We start from the raw sequence: 15,423 nt of genomic DNA, 5'->3' as shown, positions 1-15,423 counted from the left end.
TATATATATATATATATTTTAATAATATATTAGCATTAAATATTTAATAATCAAATTTATTGAGTAAAATATTATTAAAAAATTATTTCCAAAATTTCAAAGAGAACGCATTTTCTAATTTTCTATTTTGAGAAATAGTTTTTCAAAATGACAAAGAAAATACGTTTTCAATATTCTAAATACAAACTACTGAAATAGAAAATTGAAAATAAATTCAAAACTCAAAATTAAAAATTAAAAAATAAAAATAACGTAGCCTTAATATTTGTAATTAGTGACAGAGTCAGGATCTTAGATTAAAAGATAGAAGTCTCAAGTCTATATACTAATTTTTTTTTGTATTACTTAATTGTCTCTCATATTTTTTAATTTATGGAGGTAAGTGTTATAAAACATAATAATTTATATATGCAAAATCAAAGACTCAAGGACAATTTTAGAAGTTGAGGAGGGCAATTGCCCTTTTGCTTGTATACATTGCGCTACAACGTTTAATTAGATCTAATCAATCTTATTCTTCATTTTTTTCTCTTTTTTCCTCATTATCTCTTATCCTTTATAGTTATCAACAATTGAAAATCATCACAAAAATAGATCCTTGGCACTAGAATCCATCACAATGGGTTCACTTGTAGAATCAATTATAGATTTTTATTGAATAAATTTTATTATTTTTTATTTTATTTTTGATATTTTTTGAATATTTTATTTTATTTAAATTTATCCAACTGTGTTTAGAGCAACACCGTTTGTGATAAAATGGTGTTTTTAGTAACAAAATTAAACTAGAAGGACCTTTAGAATAATTTTTAAAACATGGGATCTCCATCCAAATAGCATAAACAAGGGTCCTGGTGCAATTATTCTAAAATAACATAATAATAAGGTTAAGATAAAATAGAAAATTAGTTCCCTTACCTCAAACACCTTCAAAATTGTGATATCTTTTGAATTCAAGATGAAGTTCAAGAGGGACTCTAGGAAAGTTATTATATATATTGAGAATAATAAAGAAATAAATAATACTAACTTGATACATTTTGAGTTGAATATGAATAAAGAACTCCCGAATTAAGCATAATTAAGTTAGGATAATTCAATAATGGGTGACATCTGAGAATTTCGCGTAGGCCCATTAATATAAGTTGATCCGATCATTCATATTGCTCAATACAGAATGTTACAACAATTTTAAAATTAACCTAGTTAACCTTTAAACTTTTTAAAATTAGTCACAATACTTATTTGTTACTGATAAAGTTGAATAAATTGACTATACAACCCCTCCACTTTGAGTTTATATCTCAAACTCCTCGTGAACTTTAAGTTTTAATTTAGACACTTGAACTTTTATTGTTATCAAAATATTCTTGATTTTTTTTAAGAAGTTCAATAATTAATTTGACCAAAAAAAAAAGATCAACTAGTGTTGAATTCAAAGACCTAAAGTTATAGGTGTCAAAAGGGCCGGGCCGGCCCAAGTTGGCCCACGGGCTTTTTAAACAAGCCAAGCCGGCCCTTTTACTAAAAGGGTCGGACTGGGGCCGAGCCCTTTTGCCATGGATAGGGCTCGGCCCACGGCCCCTCTACAAAGGAGCCAGACGGGTCAGCTCATGGGCTAGAGGGCCGGGCTAGGCCCTTAGCCCACAGGGCCTAGCGGGCCGGGCCCCGCCTTTTTTTTTCCTTTTTTTTTTTAAATATTTTTTTAAAAATAATACATATAATATATATAAATATCAAAATAATACATATATAAAAATTAATTTTTTTTCTTTTAAAAATATTTTCTATCTTAATTCTTAAGTTTTAAATATTATTTCATTATTTTATATTTCAAAATTTTATATGCCTTATAATTTTTCTTGTGAATTGATATGAAAAATAATGTACATATAAAAAGGAGAATGTTTATTTATAATTTAAATATATAAAAATTTAACTTAAAAATTGTAAATAAATTGATGGTTATTATTTATATATATTGTGAAATTAAATTTTTTAGTATCCAATATCAATAATTATTAAAGAATAACAAAATTAAAAAAAATAAGTAAGGGATAAGGGCCCAACGGGCCACGAATCGGGCCGGGCCGTGAGCCCAATTTCTTTGGCCGAGCCCGTTTGAACAGTAACGGGCTGAGCCAAAGCCCGGCCTATCACGAACTGGGTCGCCGGCCCTTTTGACACCTCTACCTAAAGTTTAGAGAACATATAATTAACGTCATTACTAACTGAAAAATGTACCTAATTAATTTTTAAAATATTTAAAAATTAAATGAGTAAATTTTAAATTTTAAATAATATAAATAATCAAAATTCTGAATGTGTAAAGAGAAGGCATCGAAAAAATTGTTTTCCAGCCTCCAAATACAGCCGTGCTGGGCCGCTGGCCTCTGCTTGCTTGGCATAATGTTTTTAATGTTTAAACAATAAATGATATTTTTTGTAATGATATAGAAAGATATTATATCTATAATATCCCGCTTTTTCATGTGTGCAGTATTCAGGAATTTTACTAATAATTACATGTTGACCTCGAAGGTTTCCAAAGTTTCCCTTTGTACCCCCTTAACATAGTAACCATGATAAACATAAAGTTAAGGCATTTAACAGAATCTCAAACGAAATATATACGGAATCAAACCTAAAACGAAATATAAGCAGTATATGTATATACATGTAAGTTGACCTCAATTAACAATCTAAATTTATTCAATATACAAAACATAAAAATACAAATTCCAATCATTAAGTTATAAACATGCAATTGAGTTTGAAACTTTAAGGAGCAAATTTATCATGTTCAGTCAACCAATACTTTATTCAATATGAATCATTCATCACATCTACATTTATATATATTTTATAGGAGAAAATACATTTTAGGTGACTTAAACATTTTAAATTTTTTTTTACATAAGGTACACAACATCTATGATGCACGAAAACTTCTCGAACGTATCATTTCGGCGATTTCGAAACATGTTGGTTTTCGAAACAACAAAAAATGTTTCTAAACTATTTTTACAATTTTATAAACTTTTCATTGTCATTTCATAATATTAGAAAAATATCAATTCACGAATATAAATTAATTTATTTTTGTTTGTCTTTTACTTAAACTTTTTTATAATTTATTTAATGTATTATGAAATTTATATTTATTTTCAGATTAAATAACTATTTTTATAATTTTATATATTAAATATTATATTTACAAAAAACCTTTCTATTTTTTTATTTATGCATTTTCATTTTTACTTTTTGAAAAATGACGTTTTCTCATTTATATTTCGTATCGTATATGTTTTCTATTTTCATTTACATTCAACATAGCACAACATAAATAGCCATATTCAATAATTTAGTAGCACAAAAATACCACTTGAAATAACTAGATTAAATAATTTGATCAAAATACCACATATAACACATTCACATAAACTTTTTAAAAAACTAACACGACCATTTTCACATTTTATCTCATACTTTAGATGCCTTTCCTTGTAGGGGTCCCGTCGCTCAATCTCACAATTTTTAGTAAGAAAGGTAAATTTGAATCTGATCCATAGTGACTATGTAAGAAGTGGATTCAAACCTGGGAACTCAGACCTCCCACCACTCCCTCTTAACCATTAGGGCAACCCCAATAAATACATTTTATCTCATACTTATTTAATATAATGCTATAGAATCATGTATTTTATGTTAATTATATAAAAATAAAACATTTATATCCCAATCTTCATGATGTCCAGTGCCGTACCTGAGATTTGGGGACCCTGAGACGAAATGTAAAAATGGACCCCCAAATCATAGAGTATATTTAAATTTTATTTTTTTATAATAAAATATAAAATAAATAAATAAATATTTATACCATATCAAATAATAAAATTGAAAATTTTCTAAATTATCAATAAATTTTCAATTTAAAACTATTCTCCTTGTAGTTTTGGAGGCAAAAATATCAATCAAGTTTACATAATCAAGCTGTTCTAACATTTTTTTCTCAATAGACAACATAGCCAATCCATTCAATCTGTCTTGTGACATAGTTGAGCGGAGATAAGTCTTGATCAACTTCAACTTGGAGAAACTTCTTTCTGCAGATGCAACTGTAACTGGTATAGTTAACAAAATTCTGTACGCTACACAAGCATTTGGGAAACACCCATCCATTCTCTTCAAATAGTTCACCACATCAATTGTTTTTTTTTTTGTTTCTTTAGGTAAAGAGTATTTCAAGATTGTCAACTCCAAAAACAAATCATCTCCATCAATATCAGAATGACCATTATGCGTTAAGGATTTTTCAAGATTCTTACAAGACCCCCAATAAAGTATCATCATCAGCACACTTCAACTTCTCCAAATTAAACAGAAATCCAAATGTTTCCTCATATTTTTTAAATTGTTCAAATCTAGTTTGAAATGAAGAACGAGCTCGATCAATTATGAAGAGGAAATAATTTACTCTAAAAGAATCTTCTGCTGATTGTGTTATCTCATCACTGTCATCCTCATCAAACTGTTTCTTTCTTCGAATCATACGTTTTTCTCGAAATACAACTTCAACTCCCATTTCATTTGCTATTTATTTCACTTCAACCATGGCCTTATTAAACCCAGATTCTCTATAGTCATAAAAAAACAAAATAAGTCATTCTAAAAGACTGATAGCAACATTAATATCCATATTTTCAGCTTAAAGGAATTTACTTACAGTGTTGATTGCATGCAACAACTTGTACCAAATTACCATGCCAAGCAAGAACTCAAAATTCTGAAGTTCATGTGTTGCTAAGGACTTAGCTTCGCTCTTTGTTTTAGGATCTTCACTAGTATCTACCAAGTCAAATAAAGCATCTATTATTTGTACAATTTGCTCTTTTATAGGCCTCACACTTTCAACATGACTTTCCCAACGTGTTTGTGACAATGGCTTAAGTGTAAGACCTTTTATATGATCTTTGAAAATTTTCCATCGCTTGGTAGATGAAGAAAACAATGTATAGATGCGTTGTATCACTCCAAAAAATGACATAGCTTTAGGACAACAATTTTCCATATCATATAAAGTCAAATTAAGACTATGACAACCACATGGAGTATAAAAAGCCCTTGGATTTATTTCAAGTAATATTGTTTGTACACCTTTATACTTCCCTTTCATATTAGACCCATTGTCATACCCCTGACCCCTTATATCATCAATGTCCAGCTCAAGATTGATCAATATGTTTTTAAGCTCAGTAAAAAGTCCAAGCCCTGATGTATCATCAACCTTTAAAAATTTTACCCAATATTCTTCTACCATTACAGAGTTTGCTGAATAATCCACACATCGTATTACAAGAGACATTTGCTCCTCATGACTCGCATTTGGCGTACAATCTAATATGACCAAAAAATATTTTGCTTGTTTAACTTTTCTAAGAATTGAACTTTTTACCTCATTTGCCAACATTTGTATCAATTCATTTTGAATTTTAGGGCCCAAATATGTATAATGAGTCTCATGTGCTTGAATACGTCGAATGTGCTCTTTCATAATCGGATCAAACTCAACAATCATTTCAATCATTTGCAAAAAAAGACCATTGTTTTCTACATACAGCTTCTTACAATCTCCTCGAAATGCCAAGTTATTTTTTGCCAATCTTTGCACAACAACTATTATTCTCTTCAACACTTGTCTCTAGTTTTCTATTTCTTTATTGATTTAAATCTGCATACTTTGATCAATTGTCTTATTTTTACTCAGTCCTGTTTCTAATTCAATCCAACTAGTCATGCAATCTATATGCTCCTTACTTGCTTCATGATTTTTAAGGCCTCGACCCATATTATGCCAATCTCTGTATCCTTCATTTCCCAACGGACCAATTTTACTCATTGTTTTTTGAGTCTTGAATAACTTACAGCAAAAGCAAAAAATCTTGTCCAAATGAACTGAATATACTAGCCATCTCCTGTCATTTGTTTCCCCATTGAGCAATACTCGCTTATATTGTGATAATTCAAAATGCCTACCACTACTATCTTTAGGAAACAAGACTCCATCAACTCTTTTTGGACCCCTCTCTACTAACAAATCTCTCATATTTTGGTCAATTTTTTCCCAACACCCTGGATCATAAAAATTAATCAATAAATCTTTATGTTGAACATTGTCTTCTTCTTTCTCATTTAATTCATTGACATCAACGTGATCATCTTTGTCTTCATTCAATTCATCAACTAAGTCTACTTGGTCATTGACATTATCATTCCAAGTTTCTTGTTTCTCTACTGAAGTTTCACCCAAGTTTTTAACTATTTCTTCTCTCTGTGTTACTTTGCTGCTATTAAAGTATTTAAACATATCACTGCCTTGATATTGAACTAATGTTTCTTCCCTTTGTTTCCTTTTTCTTTTTTGAGCTCCAGACATATGTTTAGGAGGCATGATTTGTGACTATTGCTTAAACCTAACAAAAGTCAAAAGGAAAAAAATATTATGACATTACACGACATACTTAAGCAATAATAATGTTAAACTTAATTTTTATCTCAACTTGTAATAATAAGAAGAATAAAATGAACCAAACATAGACTCTAATTACAATTTCTAAGAATAAAACAATTATCACGTATATAAACAAAATAAAGACAACAATAAAATTAAATTTTATTTTCCCAGATTCAGCCAACACCAATAAAGCCAAGTTAGCCAACATCAATAAAATAGACACATAGGCAGCTATCAAATAATCCAAATCTCCAATGTATCAGTATCACAAATGAAATGAAATGAACCAGCTATCAAATAATCCAAATCTCCAATGTATCACAAACGAAACGAAATGAATCAGCTATCAAATAATCCAAATCTCCAATGTATCACAAAGCTATCAAATAATCCAAATCTCCAATGTATCACAAACGAAACGAAATGAAAATGATTCGTGAAAGAGAAACTAATCGCTGAAAGTGAAAGTTGAAGCAATGAAGATAAGCTAAGTAGATTTGGATTCTTCTGGAGAAGTAGATCTGCTTCAAGGACCGCCGACGCTGACTGAATCTGGAGACTCCAAGGCTGGTACGACTGTCGACTGATAGGCGAGAGCGAGGCAGCGAGCCACCGGACCACCGATGACCGGCCACGAGGGCGAGCGATCGCCGACGCCGACCGAGCAGGCGCAGCAAAAGGCGGTAGGCGAGAAAGCAAGGGCGACGATCTAATGGACTGACGGAGCAGCGAAATGAGAGAGGCAGCGAAAGGTGAGAGCAATGGCGAGCCACTGACCGACGAGGAAGGCGAGGCGCGAGGCGAGGATGAGGACGACGGACGGAGGGACTTGCAATTACAGAGCGATTGAGTGAGAGAGGGCAGCGAAAGCGAGAGCGAGAGGACGAGAAAGGCATGGGAGATCGCGAAGCTTCGAGGGGGAGGGGGAAAACTGTGGGCGATTGGGCTGGGCCTCACCAAAAAGGGGGGTTCCAATTTATGGGCCCTCAAATTGATTAATTTTCATGGGCCCTGAGGCAGCTGCCTCACAGGCCTCATGGAAGGTTCGGCCTTGATTATGTCTGAAGACAAATTGAAAAAAAAGTTATGTCAATGTCAATCTCATGCTCCTTGTTTATGGTCTAGATGCACTCCAAAATATTTTTCTAGGACTTGAAATATTTTTTGAACATTTACTATTTTCCCAAATATATATATTTTAATTATTTTCAAATTTTTCTTATTTTATTTTTTTCCCCTTATTTTCCACTTTAGCACTTTGCATCACATATGTCTCACGTGCCCCCTTACTTCTAGCATACGTGTTGTATATGCCTGATACCCTCTCCGTCTTCGATCATCTTCTCCAACCACTTGTTGTTAGTAACTATATGTTCTTTTATTTTTTTTTCCTTATTATTTTGCAACCATTTTATCCTCTCATTCTCAATAATTTATTGCCAAAACAAGTTAGGAATCACCAAATTTGAGGCCTTGCTAGACTAGTTTTTTTAGTGGAGTAGCAATTTTTTTGATAAATTTTCTAAAATTCAATAATCTCACTCTTTTTTTTTTTTCTTTTTTTGCTTCAAATCTCTTCCTTTCATTTCGATCTCCATTCATTTCGATGTGTCACCCTCGTTCCTACATTTACCAAAAAACCCACTAAAAAGTCTTAATTTTTGCTAATGAAATTATGACTCAAGTGAATCTCAATTTTCCAACCAAACTCGTATCTCTCAACCAAAACACCTTACTTCAAGAGAACAAATTTCTATTAAATATCCTCAAAGCTAATCAAAATATGGTTGATTATGTAGAACCTTTTGACAAATTACATAAGAGGTCTGAAGCTTTACAATATTACCAAAATATCTTAAATCATACTATTAAACCCATTTTTTGTTTGTTTGAAATAATATATCATAATTTAATAAATTATCTAAAAAATTCAGGGTATTACAATATCTTGATATATTTATCTATAATTATAAATTTAAAAAATAGATACTTTTTGTTTAATGAGTCGGTGGATTAAAAAGGCCATCAAGCAAACATAATTTGACATTATTCACATTGGGTTATGCAAGAACAACACATTTTATGTCAAATTTTGAAACATCACATTCTAAGTCTATGATTATATTTAGACTTGCTCCCATGTGCATAGCACATTAGTAAAGCGCTAGAAGATTTAAGTGAGTATCGGATGTTCAAATTTTTGTGGAGGCAGGGTTTTGGTGTGCCCCGTCGTCCTTCTAAGGATTCTGTCTGCATGATGTAAATGGGGGTCTGTAAGGCAAATAGTCGTTCCCCAAATGTCTACTTCGAGTGTGTATAAATTGTGATCGTATCTAAATTTATCTAGTAGGCGAATCAAGGGAGAAGACCATTATCTCCCAATACTAATCGGGCGAAACTCGAAAGCTAAGTAAAAAAAAAAAAAAAAAGTTATAGTTAAACTTCATTGTTCATCTTTCACTCTAAAAAAGATTATGTCAATAGACTTTGTTGGTTTTGTATTTGTGCCCCTTTTGAATTTTTAAATTTCAAATATTTGACCACCCTTACTTTAACAATCTATTAAACTTTTCCTATGTATCAAAATCTTTATCGGATGATTTATTATTAAAATGAGACTCATATAAATTATAAATATAAAAAATTAAATTTTAAATCTTTATCTTGTTTCTTGTGTGTTAACTCGCGTGGCTACTTCATAAAACTCTAAAAAGCATTCTATCCCTGCATGTGGTCTAATATATTGTTACCAAAAGATATAACATTGGGACATCAGTTTAATATTTTTTAAATTTTATTTACAATAACATTTTAAATTGTTCAAATATCTCCAGTGCCCTATATCTTTATATATATAAAAGTAGGATAGTCATTGCTAAGAGTTGACTTGCCCAATTTCCCGCCTAAACTATGCTGATTTATTTATTTTTTTCCCAAACTATTACTCTGCTCATATTAATTATTCAACAAGTTTCAATGTAGCAGGTTTATTGAATATAGCAGGTTTCAATGTACCAAAAAAAATTATTTAATAATATTTTATTCAATTTATCAAATACAACAAGTTTCAATGCACTAAACCAAAAAATTAATTATTCAATTTATTAAATATAACTTATTTAAATGCACTAAAAAATAAATTATTCAATAATATTTTATTCAACTTATTAAATACAACAAGTTTCAATGCACCAAAAATTGAATTATTTAATTTATTGAATATAGCAATTTCAATGCATCAAAAAATAATTTATTTAAACTTATTAAATACAACAAATTTCAATGTATCAAAAAATAAATTATTAAATAAAAAATATATCTTACACATTAAACAGCATATAAAATTACCCCTCCAAACGAGTGGAACGTCTTTGGAATATGTTTGTCAAACAAAAAAAATTTCAAGCTCCTTATGGCATCTGAATACAACATATAGTAATTAAATAAAATATATAATTATTTAATTATGATTTATTTAATTTATCAAATACAATAATTTCAATACATCAAAAAATAAATTATTTAATTTATTGAATACAACAGATAAATATTTAAAAATCCAATAGATAAATATTTTTTAGTGCAGGTTCCAATGCACCAAAAAATAAATTATTCAATAATAATTTATTCAACTTATTAAATACAACAAGTTTCAATGCATCAAAAAATGAATTACTCAATTTATTGAATATAGCAGTTTTAATGCATTAAAAACTAAATTATTCAATTTATTGAATACAACAAATAAATATTTAGCAATTAAAAAATAAAAAAATATATCTTACATATTAAACAACAGATAAAATTACCCTTCCAAACGCGTGGAATGTCTTTGGCACCTGTTTGTCAAACAAAAACACTTTCAAGCTCCTTCTGGCATCTAAATACAACATATAAATATTTAGGAATTAAAAAATAAAAAAATATATCTTACACATTAAACAATAAATAAATATGATTGATGATGATTTCAATATTAATTCAATATCTTACATTTAATTTATTGAATACAGGTACCAAAAAATAAATTATTCAATTATGATTTATTTAATTTATTGAATACAACAGTTTTAATGCATCAAAAAATAAATTATTCAATTTATTGAATACAATAGATAAATATTTAGGAATACAACAGATAAATATTTTTTGGTGCAAATTCCAACGCGCCAAAAAATAAAGTATTCAATTATAATATATTAAACTTATTAAATACAACAAGTTTCAATGCACCAAAAAATGAATTATTCAATTTATTGAATATAACAATTCCAATGCATAAAAAAACAAGTTATTCAATTTATTAAATACAATAGATAAATATTTAGGAGTTAAGAAATAAAAAAACATATCTTACACATTAAACGGTAGATAAAATTACCCTTCCAAACGAGTGAAACATCTTTGGAACCTGTTTGTCAAACAAAAAAATTTATCTGCTCCCTAAATGGCATCTGAATATAGCATATAAATATTTAGGAATACAGCAAATAAATATTCTTCATTCAATCGATTTCTCTACAAACTAAAACTAAGACACAGTATTTGTCATAACTCAAATACTGCATATGCTGAGATATGTTGACAACACTCGGGCAAATTGGGTGTTCAAGATACGAGTCATTCGAAAGTGGGAAGTTACAGTTATCATAACCAGAACGAGATTAATAATATTGCTTTAGTATTGTCTGACAAATATGTAAGTTCGAAAAATGCTATTTTTTGTACCATGCACTTTTGTCGTTTTTGCCAATATATAATATGTGTAATGTGTCATTTATCATGTTATGTAGGGGACACGAATGCATGCAATAATCGCGAAAAACTTGATGCGTTACTTTGCAGATAAAATTGAAGAGCACAAGTTGTACATAATGAAAAATTTCGAAGTTGATCATAATACTATGATGTTCAAGACTACCACACATATGTAAGTGTTAAGTTTCATGAGGACCACTCAAGTGACTGAGGTTGAAGATCAATCATTTCCTATTAATATATATAGGATCAAGCCTTTTGCCAAAATTATGTCCAGTCCACAGTCCAAGAAAACTTATCTATTTAGTGTGTGTTCGGCCCCTTTTTTAAGTTAATATTTTTCTACCTCTTTTTTCGGTCAATTTTTTACTACATTGTTTTGTCTCTTTTCCCAGTTAATTTAAATCAATTTTTTAGTTTATTTTTTTAAAATTATTCTTCACTGTTTGCTTGCATCTCTTTTTGGTGAGACGCACTATTCCACAATTATAATACATTTTCATTTTTGTTTTGTCCATGTTTATCTCAGATTTAAAGATATGATAGGCGAAGTCGTCCAGAAGGACAAAGTTAGAACTCAGTCATCTTCCGGATCTACTACAAAGTATATTGATATTGTTCTTGAAGATTTGGAGTATGATTTTTTAATTTTGTTTATCTGTCTTTAATATTTTTTTTTTTTATCTTTTTTTGTTGTAGAATGTATCTTTATATAACCGGATCCACTACAAAGGACAAATGTTGTATACAAAGAAGTCTTCCAAAATTTACTTTAATCATAATGAAATAAAATTATTGTTTCTTTACTAATTCATGTAGTATATTAAATTTATTGTAATGTGCATTTTATATTTTAAACTATTATTTTATATATATATATTTGTTGAATATTGTATCCCGTGTATCGCACCGGTCGAGAACTAGTTATGTAAAACAATTAACAATTGAAAATATTCACAAATACAAATGTGTTATATGGTATTTAGAGCAAAACAATGCTCTTGTTACATTATAAAATATTCCTAATAAATGGATAATGATATTAAATTGTTGTCAATCACCATCTCGCATGTGCTATGTATCTAAGGTTTCCTTATTCCAAAATAGTTTTGAGTTGTTATCTATAAAGTATTATTTTTTGTAACAATTAAAATGTGGAGTTTTATCTGGTTTGAATGTCGAAAATTTTCTATATGGTAGGCCAAATTCAGTAATTAGTTGTTTTCATGATTACGTATGAGTATCACTGCTACATATTAGGGACAATACACCGCTTATTTCAACTAATGCTTATCTGTACACTTGTAAGCTATCATGTACACACAAGTTTAAAACATGACATGCACATTCATTATGAAATGTCCACTTAAAATTATTAGTATTGTGTGCCCTTATACTATATTTGGATGATATCTAGCAGGCTTGTTTTATGCATTCACTGTATCTTTGTGTAGATCTATAAAATGCAAGATTTTACTCATTCATATTTTTTCCAATCATTTATATGAATAAGTCACTAGATATTTTATATGAGAATCTTATTTTCAAAGTGTTGAGATTGTGTGACAAGATTCTATAGTAATATAACTTTTTAAACTATTTATAGTCATTAGATTATTTAGATGGGACTTTGATTAATCGAGTATGGATTAGCATATGGGTTACTACCTCGTTCAGTATAAGGATACCGATGGGAGGGTGGTGTGTCATGCGCCATATGACATGAGATATCGCTAGTAAATCTGTGAGTGGTCGTTGGGGAACGATCAACTGAATATGACGCCGATAACTAACCACATAGTCTGGTGGATAATGGTTGAGTCATCAGGTTGTGATTGTGTGTTAACCCTTATACTTGAACTGATAGGTTATTTTGTGTATTGGTATGCGGGATTTACTAATGAGCCGAACTATATAATTGGGAGGTGAGAATGTTCATCTATATGGTTTCATATTGTTGGTATATGAAGAAAGGTGTTGGGAATAAGATCCATCGTTTTCGTAGATATTTGATGGAGTGAACATTATATGTGATCTATTATTAATGTCACGAGACAGTCCGTTATTGGGCATGACATATTGAAAATCAAGAAATGTGTTTCATGAGATGTCATTTAGTCACATTAATGAAGTATGACACACAGTCACTGAGTTTGTGAATTTATTGTTCCATGGCTCTCGCTTAGTTGGGACGTTAGGTGATGGAAGGATTATAGCACACAATAATCGTCAACCATAATAGGTTTATTTGAAATAAAACTTCAATGCCACATATACTATCATGAATCGTTGTTATGTGTTATTTATAAACTCTCATAACGTCATCGGGATTTTGAAAAGTTTCGATGATGGGTCAAAGGATTGACCAATACTGAAAGAAGTTTCGATATTATTTGATTACTAGCAGGTAGTGACCTTATAAAGTCACGCATTATATAATGTTGCATTTGGTATCGATATCATATACCCAAAATGTCTCAGGAAATTGATTGGTAAAAAATTAACCATTGGCCCCACGTGTCAATAATAAAAGAGTTTAATGCATAGTATAGTTGAAATACATAGTATATAGTTGAATTATATAGTATATAGGTAAAATACATAGTGCATAATTGATATGTATAGTGCATCATCAAAATTATTGAAGGTGGGGGATGGCTGCGGATTCCTATCCAATTTCAATTGGATTGTGAATGTGGTGGAGGTTGAATTATGAAGTGAGATAGATTGATTGAGATATATATATATATATATATGTGTGTGTGTGTGTAATTTATTGATAGAAGAAATGAGGGCTTAAGATTTTTAAAAATTATTCTCTCTCTCGATGTTGTTTTTTTCTTATTTTTCTTCCTCTAAAAATATTATGCTACCATATAAATTATGCAAGTGAATGTCACGTGTATAATTTTGAGACGTAGATATTGGTAATATGCAGAATCTCTAGGTCTAGCATAGGAAGATGTGATCAAAATGATACCATTCAACATATTAAATGTGGACCGACTATGACTGCATCTTGAGGTGGATTCAGTCTCGGTATAGAAATAATTTTTGTGTTTCATTCCTTCATCGGGTAGTAAATATGCATTTATTTATATTCAATTATTGAATATGTGTGCTACTTAAATACTCAAGCTATATATGACGTGTGTATTATATTCCGTTGTGTGTATCTAATACACGATAAAAAAATTATTTTTACCTGTATCGTTGTACATCCGATTTCATACAAAAATAATGGGAGATCATTTTAATCTCTCTAATTTTATTTGTAATTAGACTACCATTATATTATTCTACCAATAAATAAAATCCAATTATTCTTTGTTATATTGTATGTTCTTCATTAATCCAATGGACTATAACACATGTCACACATATAGTAAGATATCATGATAATGTCATATTAAATGTCAGATGTTAATGACACCCTTTTACTAAATTTATTGAATGTATTTGTTACATTTTCTTTATATTATGAATATAATCTCATTGCTTTACTTTTTATCGTGTTTCTTAAAAACCCTCTATCTATGGGTTATAGTGCGTGTGAACAATACCATTTGAACATTTCATCATTCCTAAATAAAAACAAGCATTATGTTTTAATTATCAGCTTTGCTAAACTGGATTTATCAAGTTCACAAATGTATCAAAAGTTATACCTTTGTCGGGTTGTAGTTGTGAGTGCAATATATCATGACCACTATCATCATGTTTCTTAGCTTGTATGAGCAAGTGTTCGGTCCTTTATTTTGATTGATATGCATAGTCTTTTCATAAAATTTACATAATATTATTTGACATTTATCGATTATATGAATAATCTTGAATATACTCTAAGCATATGTGCCTAGAGTTATATTTCAAGGTGGATGGCTACTAAGTTAGTAGAGGTTGCTCATTTGGTAATCGAGGAGAAAGGGGAAGGGGTAGGGGTAAAGGTTATCAAACATTAGTTGATTTTATAATTATAGGGGTTACATTTTTTATTTAGAAAAATTCAGTGACGAGTGTATTCACCGCTACTCGGTGCCACGCCAATTATTAAAGAAAAAAAAATGGGACAAGAGGAAATATAGCTTAATTTATTATAATCAATTATAATACTATTAATGAAATTAGTGCATAATACTTTAATGAGTAAT

The sequence above is a fragment of the Diospyros lotus genome, chromosome 10 (assembly GCF_014633365.1).
Source record: "Diospyros lotus cultivar Yz01 chromosome 10, ASM1463336v1, whole genome shotgun sequence".
Lineage (NCBI taxonomy): Eukaryota > Viridiplantae > Streptophyta > Magnoliopsida > Ericales > Ebenaceae > Diospyros > Diospyros lotus.
Note: the sequence above shows the minus strand (reverse complement) of the source record.